The sequence below is a fragment of the Sparus aurata genome, unplaced genomic scaffold (genome assembly GCF_900880675.1).
Source record: "Sparus aurata unplaced genomic scaffold, fSpaAur1.1, whole genome shotgun sequence".
NCBI lineage: Eukaryota > Metazoa > Chordata > Actinopteri > Spariformes > Sparidae > Sparus > Sparus aurata.
Window position 1 is genome coordinate 106,962 of NW_022045128.1, and position 12,667 is coordinate 119,628.

Here is a 12,667-nt window from a genome sequence, read left to right on the forward strand (position 1 = left end):
TCATTCCTTTTTTTCTTTTCATGGCTGACTTTCATTTATAGTGAAAGTCCCAAAAACAGTTCTTGTTCTTGTGAACATCATAATTGCTGCATTGCATGTTAGTGTATCGTTTAATGCAGTGTCTGCAGCTTCCTCTCCGTGTCTTCACTGGGAAATGCGCAACTAGGTCCTTGCGTACATCCAATGGGAGGTGTGCACTTCTCTTGGATGGTCTCTTCTGAGGAGTCAGAGAGCTTCCTGATGTCACTGTTGCTGGGCTCCCTTTGCCTGAAGATGGTCATCCTCTCGTTGGAGTTTGGAGCGCCATGTTCACTAGGGTGAGAGAGGATGCTAGCTGTGCCTGAAACTGTCTCCTGTTCATTGTCTCCTTGCTAGACATCTTGAGAGAGGATGATGGTGTGCCAGAAGATGTACATGTACCAGCGACGGGATTTGATGGGGTACCACTATTTGGCTGTAAATGAGTCCAACAAATCCACGACTCCCATGTACTTGTACTTGTAAGGCCTCTCAACTTCAGTGTAGGTTTGTCTGGCTTTGTCCCAGCATTGAATCTTCTGCACAGGTTCAGGTCCAGCAAAAGATGACCCAAGTGTGAAGGCGATGTTGTCAGACCATTTGACAGCACAGATGTTGTGATTCCCCTCCACTCTGACATCATCGCTTCCTCTCCCCTTTTTTCTTCAAGCTCTTCTCGTCTTCAAGGTCACAGTTGGGCAGGCGCACCTGCCTGGCTGTTCCCAAGTAGTGAATTCCCCAATGTTTTCCAGGCAGACAATACTGTCTGCTAATTGTAAGTCGCTTTGGACAAAAGCATCTGCTAAATGCCCTAAATGTAAATATAAATGGCTTAGCCTATGCTCTCTACTTATCATGCTAAAAGAAATGTGCATCCCAATCACCAGCCATTAAGTCACACAATACTGCCTTGACATGACAATACTGCTTGTAATGCCCTCTAATTATCATACTAAAAGGAAAACATGCATACCCCCACTTACATCCACACATCCACATTCAGGAAAATGTTCATCTTTCTTAGAACTGAATTGTCTGTTGATATCCACTTTGTGTACAAAGTTGTGGAATTTTAGGTCAGTTTGATCAAATTAACTACATTTTTTAGAGATAAAACTTTTAAATCAGTCAAATTTGACTAGAACACAACACAAGGGTAGTATGTATACTGTCCATGTATAAAAAACACTCTGTTTCAGGCAGTGGTGTAGTGGAGGGAATACAACCTGTTTGTTCCCACTGCAACAAGCCTGCTATTTTGACTACCACACTCACCCAACGTTGTAATATTACAACAATTATATAACAAGCTCTAAATGAAATTTGATGAATCTGTTCTACAAAAACTACATATGTACATGTTCTAGACATTGTAATAACAACAAAAAAAATATAAAAGACATTTTACTTACTTGAATCTGATGAATTTAGTCCAATGAAACAAAGCAATGTTGTCCGAAGGAAACCATGAGAGGTTGTGTGAGTTCATGGCCATGAGGCCGGACTTATAAACAAATGTACTATCCAATAGCATCGTGAGACTGAACAATAGGACCCAATGACTATGTAAATGTGGTAAAAAAACAAGATAAAATATAACAGATTGTTTTTTAGGGTGGCTAAAGGTAACGTTGTAATATTACAACAGTGGGTCTTAGAGGGTTAAACAACATTTGTATTCACAGAAAATATGAAATGTGTTGTTTTAACAGAGTGTAGGAGGAAAACTGAATTAAAACTTCTTTGGAACATCCTCACCATTTATGAGACATTATTAAGCAGTCATTAGTAGGGGGAACACCTTCATTGATTAAGTCATGTGGTGATGGATGGGCTGATGATGAGGTGAACTTGTAGGTTCAGTGAAGCAGCTGGTCTCACTTCTTCAGGATGATGAGTCCAGGCTCAGACAAGGTTTATCTGAGTCCACAGAGGAGACACACAGCATGTGTTCTCTGGTCTTGTTGTGTTCAGTGACAGGCTGCAGAGTTGAGATGAATGGAGCCAAAAAGTCTTCAAAAGTCAAAAAAAATTTAAAAGCCAGATTACAAAATGAATGAGGATTCATCATGCAAGCCTTTGCCTCTGTCTTATAGGAATATTTGCAGTCTTTGTTAGCAGCATGTAGAAGACGGAGGGCTTCACCACCGAGTGCCTTAAAAGTGTGATGAGCAAAAGACACTTCCTTATATTACTGTGTTATAAGTTATTACCAGAATTCATCAGACAGCAGAGTTGAATCCTGTAAATTAACACAACACAGGCACAAAGAGCCTTTTGATCAAACCATCAAAATGTTGATGAAAACATTTAGTTTCTTCGTATATTCCTGTGTTCGGTCCACTACAATCATCATGAAGAACATTTGAGCTGAACAGATGAAATGTAAATGAGATGTAAATGTAGAGAGTTCCTCAACAGATGATGAAGATGAAGGACCAATGATGTGAAGGCCCAGATCCATCAGAGTATCAATGTTCTTCCTCAGACAGAGTGACAAGACAAGGAGCAGACAGAGTGATCCAGCCAACAGGAGATGCCATTGCTGCTGAAGGAGACACAGTTACACTTGGCTGCACATTTGAGACCAGTGACCCAACTTGTTATCTTTTCTGGTACAAACAGGATGGAAACAACAGCCCCAAATTCATACTGAGCCGCTCTAAGTATAGTACGGGGAACATGGAGGAGGAAAATGAGGAGAGATTTTCATCCAAAGTGAATTCTACCTCAAACTCAGTTCCTCTGAAGATCCAGAAGCTTCAGCTGTCTGACTCTGCTGTGTACTACTGTGCTCTGCAGCCCACAGTGACAGGAAACACCAAAACTCTGTACAAAAACCTTTGGAGCAAAGACAACACAATACTCCACAACATCCACTAGAGGGAGTCACACACCATGAACCCATTACAGTCTGAGCCAGTGTCACTGGACTGATGACAAATACAACAAAACATCAACCAATAAAGATTCCACACAGAGCTGCTGTGACAACAGACAGAAATGGATTGGTTGAGTTGAAGTGAATAAATAATGTGAAGAGCTGATTGGCCCCGCCCATTTAGCCTCAACTCAACCAATGACATCATTCCTTCCTCATTGTGCTGCAGTGGAAGAACACTGCTCATCTGCTGTCTGTCTGGCTTTAATAAATCCAAAGACATGTTGCTTTACTTCTTTTTACTCTTCTGTCACTTAACAGGTGAGTTTTGGAACACAACAGGAATTTAAGTGTTGTTGAACCTGCTGCATTAACCACATAAACACAACCTGGATTTCATCACTTTTCTCATGTCTTTGCTCTGACAGAGTCAATGCTCCTCATGTTTTCATCAGATTGACAAAATGGATGTTCATTGAATGATATTGTTTGTATGCGACTGTGAAGGAGCACAGAGTAACACTGTACACTTGATATTTTCCACTGTCTTCTCCTCTCAGCCTCATGAACAATGTTAGTCTAATGGCTTCATTTTCTACACTTTTTCCAGGACTAATAGCTGGAGACAGCATCTCTCCTGTAGAAGTTGAAGTCAGTGGAACAGAAGGACGATCTGTCACACTCATATGTCGATATGAGACAACTTATTCGAGTCCTGAACTTCACTGGTACAGACATCATTCTGACCTTCAGGCTCCTCAGTTTATACTCTGGAAAGGAGCAAAGGGGGCGACAACTGAATATATTCCTGATAATCGATATCAGTCTCAAACAACACCAACATCAACTACACTGACCATCACCGAGCTAACCCTGGCAGACACAGCTCTCTACTACTGTGCTCTAGAAACACAGTGATACAAAGTGTAGAAGAGGCTGTACAAAAACCTGAACACAGATATCTGACTACTCTTCAAAGAGGAGGGAAGTGGTATTCAAACCACAGCTTCATATCAGATGGATTCTGCTAATTCCTGCTTTATCACAGTCACTGTGGTTACAGCTGTTAACACAGCGACTCCAAAACAACGATGAATTGTTTTACCTCTCTGGATGATGAGGACACACCTGCTGTCATTGAGTTATACTGCTAGTCATATATCACATTAACCACTTAATGAACGCCCCCATTTTAAGGTTCTTTTTCCAAAACGACACACTGAAATTAGAAGCATGACAGCTCCCAGATAGTTTGAGACTCAGGGATGTGCTTGGTACCATTGGAAAGGTAACACCCTCAAGTTCTTTCTAAAAGTGTGAATGTGATTCTATGACATACTGACACAGAGTTAAAGAGGTTGGAACACAGGTTTTGGTTTCCATCCAATTCAAATGTCAATAAACTGACTAAGATATAAGGGCTCAGGTATGTCTATGGACACAGCAGACACAATTAGGCCATAGCCACAGGTCTCAGCTTGCTACACTCAAAATTTGAAGTCAGAAGACTAAAAAACTGATTTGTCACAGTTTCTTTTTCTAAAGGCGTGTCTGTGCATTTTGCTTGGGTCTTTTTTTTTCCAAGAGCGCCTACTGAGATTCAAAGGCTTATAACTTGAGAACCCCTTTACCTAGAAACATAATCTTGGTCTCAAATGAAAGCCAAGACCCTGGGGTTTCTTGCGTGTTCTTGCTCTTCTGGTAGAGGGCTCTTTCTAATGTTGTCATGGTGATTTTAGAGGGCTATTACATGGTCTGGAAATAACTTTTTTCCTTTGTGTTTGGGCTTAAATAATCATGACAGTCTCAGCTTTCCAACATTGAGTGTATATACTGTTAAGATCTGATGCTTAAAAGTATCAGCAAAAAAACTTTCGTTTTCATGAAGGGTGTTCGTTAGTGAAGGGTGTTCCTATGTTGGAACGGTGTTCCTTAAGGGGTTAAATAACATCATACATTTTCATTGCTTTCAGTAGAGTTCATGTCATGTGACCCATCGATGCAAAAGCAAATCCAAATTATATTACTATGACAAATCAACATTTTGTCATTTGACCTGGAAATAAATGATAAAACATGCTGAGTTTTCTAAAGACATTAAAAATAATCAATTTTAATAGAAAATATGACATGAACATTTTTATCCATAATCTTCACTAATAAGGTCAAGCCAGCAGGACGGTACTGAAAATAACATGAACCGTTTCAGTCAGACAGTAATTTATTGATGGACCCTGAGTGAAACCTCTGTGTTTCAGAGGTCAGCTAACGTCCTCTGACTGCCAACACCGGGACAAACTGACGCCGCTGGATCCAGAGACAATGTCTGTCCAACATCCAACCTAAAACTAACTTCACTGGAATATATTAGATCCAGTCTATAAATTAAAGTATTTGTAACACATACAGTGGGGCAAAAAAATATTTAGTCAGCCACAAATTGTGCAAGTTCTCCCACTTAAGATGAGAGAGGCCTGTAATTTTCATCATAGGTATACCTCAACTATGAGAGACAGAATGAGAAAAAAAAAAAAAAAAAAAATCCTGAAAATCACATTGTCTGATTTTTAAAGAATTTATTTGCAAATTATGGTAGAAAATAAGTATTTGGTCAATAACAAAAGTTCATCTCAATACTTTGTTATATACCCTTTGTTGGCAATGATGTCAAACGTTTTCTGTAAGTCTTCACAAGGTTTTCACACACTGTTGCTGGTATTTTGGCCCATTCCTCCATGCAGATCTCCTCTAGAGCAGTGATGTTTTGGGGCTGTCGCTGGGCAACACGGACTTTCAACTACCTCCAAAGATTTTCTATGGGGTTGAGATCTGGAGACCGGCTAGGCCACTCCAGGACCTTGAAATGCTTCTTACGAAGCCACTCCTTCGTTGCCCGGGCGGTGTGTTTGGGATCATTGTCATGCTGAAAGACCCAGCCACATTTCATCTTCAATGCCCTTGCTGATGGAAGGAGGTTTTCACTCAAAATCTCACGATACATGGCCCCATTCATTCTTTCCTTTACACGGATCAGTCGTCCTGGTCCCTTGGCAGAAAAACAGCCCCAAAGCATGATGTTTCCACCCTCATGCTTCACAGTAGGTATGGTGTTCTTTGGATGCAACTCAGCATTCTTTCTCCTCCAAACACGACAAGTTGAGTTTTTACCAAAAGTTCTATTTTGGTTTCATCTGACCATATGACATTCTCCCAATCCTCTTCTGGATCATCCAAATGCTCTCTAGCAAACTTCAGACGGGCCTGGACATGTACTGGCTTAAGCAGGGGGACACGTCTGGCACTGCAGGATTTGAGTCCCTGGCGGCATTGTGTGTTACTGATGGTAGCCTTTGTTACTTTGGTCCCAGCTCTCTACAGGTCATTCACTAGGTCCCCCCGTGTGGTTCTGGGATTTTTGCTCACCGTTCTTGTGATCATTTTGACCCCACGGGGTGAGATCTTGTGTGGAGCCCCAGATCGAGGGAGATTATCAGTGGTCTTGTATGTCTTCCATTTTCTAATAATTGCTCCGACAGTTGATTTCTTCACACCAAGCTGCTTACCTATTGCAGATTCAGTCTTCCCAGCCTGGTGCAGGTCTACATTGTTGTTTCTGGTGTCCTTTGACAGCTCTCTGGTCTTGGCCATAGTGGAGTTTGGAGTGTGACTGTTTGAGGTTGTGGACAGGTGTCTTTTATACTGATAACGAGTTCAAACAGGTGCCATTAATACAGGTAACGAGTGGAGGACAGAGAAGCCTCTTAAAGAAGTTACAGGTCTGTGAGAGCCAGAAATCTTGCTTGTTTGTAGGTGACCAAATACTTACTTTACCGAGGAATTTACCAATTAATTCATTAAAAATCCTACTATGTGATTTCCTGGATTCTTTCCCCCCATTCTGTCTCTCATTGTTGAGGTATACCTATGATGAAAATTACAGGCCTCTCTCATCTTTTTAAGTGGGAGAACTTGCACAATTGGTGGCTGACTAAATACTTTTTTGCCCCACTGTACATGGCACATGAAATAATTGACCAACAAAATCAGACTGATTGATGAACAATAATGATATGTCTGGCAGATGGAAACAATCTTTCTGGTTGGAGCTGAAAATCAAGTTTGTAGGTGATTTATGTTTGTACAGGACTCTCATGATTTGACTGGTCCTCACATGGGACACAATAATGTGAACAGTATTGTTTGAGACAAGTTTCCAATCAGTCATTAATATGGTTGTCATGTGGAAGTGAAGGGGAGCACATTGTCAGATTAAAGATTGAGCCGAGTCAGGACCTTCACATGTGCTGTCAGGTGTAGATCAGTGTCACCTCATCAGCTGCTTCTTACCAGATGGAAATGATGGAAGTTAGTGAATAACAGCAGCACAGCAGTGACAAACACACTATCTGTCAGAGCTGTGAGAGGAAGGAGGGAGGGATTAAGGGAGGAGAGAAACTGAGACTCAAGTTCAGAAAAAACTAAATCTGCATTCATAGTATAACTGTAGCCATGACTACTGATTAACCAGAGACTGGACCTTCAGACACAGGTGTCTTGATATTACATTCACTGCACTCAGGTGATCTCCATTTCACTAACTGTGAGACTACTAGCATCAATTGGCTAGACTTCTGTCCAATTAGGTCAGACAATTTAACAAGGTTAATACTAGGTTAATGCAATCACTTATTTGACATTAAGTTTTTGTCAAAAAAGCTAAATTATGTTCACCTAAAAGGGAAAAACATCCAAGGGGGTGAATACTTTTTGTAGGCACTGTATTAAATTGAGCACGCCCCTAATGTGTGTGGTAACCTTAGCTGATGAGTTCAACACATTTTATACTCACTTTGATCGTCTCAACAAAAACAGACATGTAATCAGCTTCCAGAGGATCGAACACTGTCAGGGTTCACAGAGTCCTGCTCGACTGAGTTAAACTGGACCCTCCCCAGTTTACATTCAGCACCAACACATCCACAGAGGAGCTCACATACTAGTAAAATAAAGTGTTGAACACATTCATGCATCAATAATTTTAATCCAGTAATCTGTGTCTGAAATGAGACATTCTGCCTAACGAGTACTCTCCATGTGAGTACTTTAAGTATAGTTTCATACTAATTGTTTTGTATTATTAGGGAAAATTGGAATGTATAACTTCAACCTGTAGCAGAGTATTTATAATCTGACTCTTCACCAAGTAAAAGTACTGATATCACGTAGTACTTCTTCCACATCTGTTAATTTACAGTGAATGTTTTTGATTTGCTCAAACAACCAGTTGAGTTTGAGGAGGCCTGTAAGTCAGTTAGAGGACAGAAATAGCTGCCGATCAGTTATCATTAGGGATGCACGATAATATCGGCAAGCTATTGTTATGGGCTGATATTGACTTTAAAATAAATTCTTCGATTCAATAAACCGATAAGTAAATAGAATGCACGTTCCTTGATTAAATCAGATGCCTGACAGCACAAGGATTGTGTGACGCAGTGCGACGTGACATGTCATTGTCATTTCTCCAGCTTCCATCAGCCTGAATGTAAACAGACCACAGCAAGAGGAGGAGTTACACAACTGAATATGAAAGGCTTCTTTTTAGAAGTGAAGAGCTGCTGTTTTCTCTCTGTTCTTCATTCACTACAACTGAAGATAATGCAGCTCTTTTTAATCTGGATGATGATCTTCATGTTTCATGCTGGTAAGTCAACATTAAGAAGACATGTGAGACAAGATTCACAACTACTTCCAGTTTTGTAATATCATGCATTTCTTTGATTAAACTGACTGTAAATAAATACAAATATCACAGTGAAATATATGTTTGTTATTTCAGGATCCTCTGAGGATTTAGTGAAACCATTTAAAGATGTGATGCTGGCTGTGGAAGGAGACACTGTGACTCTCTCCTGCAACTACTCAGGCTCTGTTAACAGCCTCTACTGGTATCAACAGAAGTCCAGATCATCTCCAAAGCTTCTAATGACAGAATATTCAGAGAAAACAGAGAAGTTGTCTGTTTCACATGATAGAGACAGAAAGGAGTTTCATCTGCAGATCTCCTCTGCTGCAGTGACAGACTCTGCTGTGTACTACTGTGCTGTGAAGCCCACAGCAGTCAATAAAAATCACAACTATTCTACATGTCTGTGTGTCTGACTCTCTGGCTAGGTAACTCTTTAAACCTACTGATTGTTCTCCTTTAATCAATCTTTATTGATTCATCTCTTCCTCTGAATGTTCTCTTCTTCCTCAGAGTGTAAAGGAGCAGACAGAGTGATCCAGCCAACAGGAGATGTCATTGCTGCTGAAGGAGACACAGTTACACTTGACTGCACATTTGAGACCAGCGACACATTTCCCTATTTGTTCTGGTACAGACAAGAAGTAAACGACTTCCCAAAGTACATTCTGAAATGTTCCTCACTAACAATAGAGCATGCTGCTGACTTTGAGAAAGACAGATTTAGTGCTACAATCATCAACAAGTCTGTTCCTCTGAAGATCCAGAAGCTTCAGCTGTCTGACTCTGCTGTGTACTACTGTGCTCTGCAGCCCACAGTGACAGGAAACACCAAAACTCTGTACAAAAACCTTTGGAGCAAAGACAACACAATACTCCACAACATCCACCAGAGGGAGTCACACACTGTTAAACTGCAGCAGGATGTTACTATGATGTCTACCATCTTCGGACTCACAATCTCACAAAAACAAAAGAGGGAACTGATGAGTTCTATTTGTGAGATCATTGCACTACATGACAGTTTGGTCCAGAAGACAAATAAGAGGATAAAATGATCACTGATTACTTTAACTGACACATGATGTGTTTCTCTGTATGTTGACTGTGTTCATCAGTAACACATCATTGTTGATCTGATATTTAATAACTTTACCTCCAACATGAACAAAGACATTCATTAGTGGACAGAAGACACTTAAATAAATTATGTTTGTAGAGACTGAACAGAAAAGAGTCTGGAAAGAGAAATTCATTTTGCACAGCTGGGATTTGTTATAAAGAAACCTCCATTTTCAAAAGAAGTGGGATGATTAATTCCAGCATGTGTTTCACATTTTTGATTCATCAACAACACAAAAACACTGGCTTGTCTCCAACACGAGTGAAACATGATTTATATGATAGTGACTGCTGCATCAGTGTCATTTCAGAGTTCAAGGCAGAGGAAGTGTTACACACTACATATGGTGCCCTGGGTGAGGCAGCATACAACATATATCTGAAAATTATCAACATCAAGATTAAGTTGTACAGTGATGAAATGATGTTGTCTCTACTTTAGGAGTGTAGAATGAGTCCCTCTTTTCAATGCAAACCCTGAAAAGATGATCCACCCTTGAAACCATCACAGCTACATTTCTGTAATTCATTCCAGTAATCAAGGAATCAAACACAAAAAACTACAACAAAGAAAACTTCCCAGCTCCAGCTGTTGCAAAATGCAGCCTTCAGTCTGTTAACCAGGAGGAAGAAGAGGAGGTGAAAATACAGATCTAAGAGGAGACGGAGAGATTCAGGGAGGAGCTGAGCTGTTACTGAACTATAGAAGAGAGAGGAACTTCCATATTCAGCAGAGTTCAATACACAAACCAAAAACATTACCTTTATTCAACATGCTGTCACTGGACTATTATGGGCTGTCTCTGATGTTTCTCACTATTGTAACAGGTATATTACATCATGCTTTCATTCTGTCATGTACAAATCTAATGTTTTCTGAAAGCAGTTCATGTGTTTTGATCTGTAACATAATATAAAACAGAGTTTTTTCTCTTCCTTTAGGTGTGAGCTGTGAAGAACTCAGTCCGGACAAGAACGAAGAGTCCAGTTCAGAAGACAGCACTGTTACTCTGTCCTACACATACTCCAAACAAGCAACTGTCCAAGAAACTTTCTTCTGGTATCGACAATATCCAGGAAAACCACCAGAGTTCCTCATTTCTCACTCTGGAACAGGATCATCCATATCTGAACCAGTCTCTCGACTGTCCTTCAAAGTGAGTGATGACAAAACCAAAATGCGTCTGCAGATCTCCTCTGCTGCAGTGACAGACTCTGCTGTGTACTACTGTGCTGTGAGGCCCACAGTGACAGGAAACACCAAAACTCTGTACAAAAACCTTTGGAGCAAAGACAACACAATACTCCACAACATCCACTAGAGGGAGTCACACACCATGAACCCATTACAGTCTGAGCCAGTGTCACTGGACTGATGACAAATACAACAAAACATCAACCAATAAATTCCACACAGAGCTGCTGTGACAACAGACAGAAATGGATTGGTTGAGTTGAAGTGAATAAATAATGTGAAGAGCTGACTGGCCCCGCCCATTTAGCCTCAACTCAACCAATGACATCATTCCTTCCTCATTGTGCTGCAGTGGAAGAACACTGCTCATCTGCCGTCTGTCTGGCTTTAATAAATCCAAAGACATGTTGCTTTACTTCTTTTTACTCTTCTGTCACTTTACAGGTGAGTTTTGGAACACAACAGGAATTTAAGTGTTGTTGAACCTGCTGCATTAACCACATATACACAACCTGGATTTCATCACTTTTCTCATGTCTTTGCTCTGACAGAGTCAATGCTCCTCATGTTTTCATCAGATTGACAAAATGGATGTTCATTGAATGATATTGTTTGTATGTGACTGTGAAGGAGCACAGAGTAACACTGTACACTTGATATTTTCCACTGTCTTCTCCTCTCAGCCTCATGAACAATGTTAGTCTAATGGCTTCATTTTCTACACTTTTTCCAGGACTAATAGCTGGAGACAGCATCTCTCCTGTAGAAGCTGAAGTCAGTGGAACAGAAGGACAATCTGTCAACCTCACATGTCAATATCAGACAAGTGATGATGATGTTCTCCTCTACTGGTATAGACATCATTCTGACCTTCAGGCTCCTCAGTTTATACTCTGGAAAGGAGAGGGATCATATAGGGGTCAGCAGTACATTCCTAACAATCGATATGAATCTGAAACAACACAAACATCAACTTCACTGACCATCAGAGAGCTAACCCTGGCAGACACAGCTCTCTACTACTGTGCTCTAGAAACACAGTGATACAAAGTGTAGAAGAGGCTGTACAAAAACCTGAACACAGATATCTGACTACTCTTCAAAGAGGAGGGAAGTGGTATTCAAACCACAGCTTCATATCAGATGGATTCTGCTAATTCCTGTTTTATCACAGTCACTGTGGTTACAGCTGTTAACACAGTGACTCCAAACCAACGATAAATTGTTTTACCTCTCTGGATGATGAGAACACACCTGCTGTCATTGACTTATACTGCTAGTCATATATTACATAAAATAATACTAATTATAAATTGATATTCATTTCAGTAGAGTTCATGTCATGTGACCCACTGATGCAAAATCAAACCAAATTATATTATTACTATGACAAATCAACATTTTTTGTCATGTGACCTGGAAATAAATGATAAAACATGCTGAGTCAAAGACAATATTAATATCATAAATAACATATTTTAATAAGAAATATGATATGAACATTTTCATCCATAATAATAATAAGATCAATCCAGTAGGAAGGTACTGAAAATACCATGAACTTTGTTTCAGTCAGACAGTAATTTATTGACGGACCCTGAGTGAAACCTCTGTGTTTAAGAGGTCAGCTAACGTCCTCTGACTGCCAACACCGGGACAAACTGACGCCGTTGGATCCAGAGACAATGTCTGTCCAACATCCAAC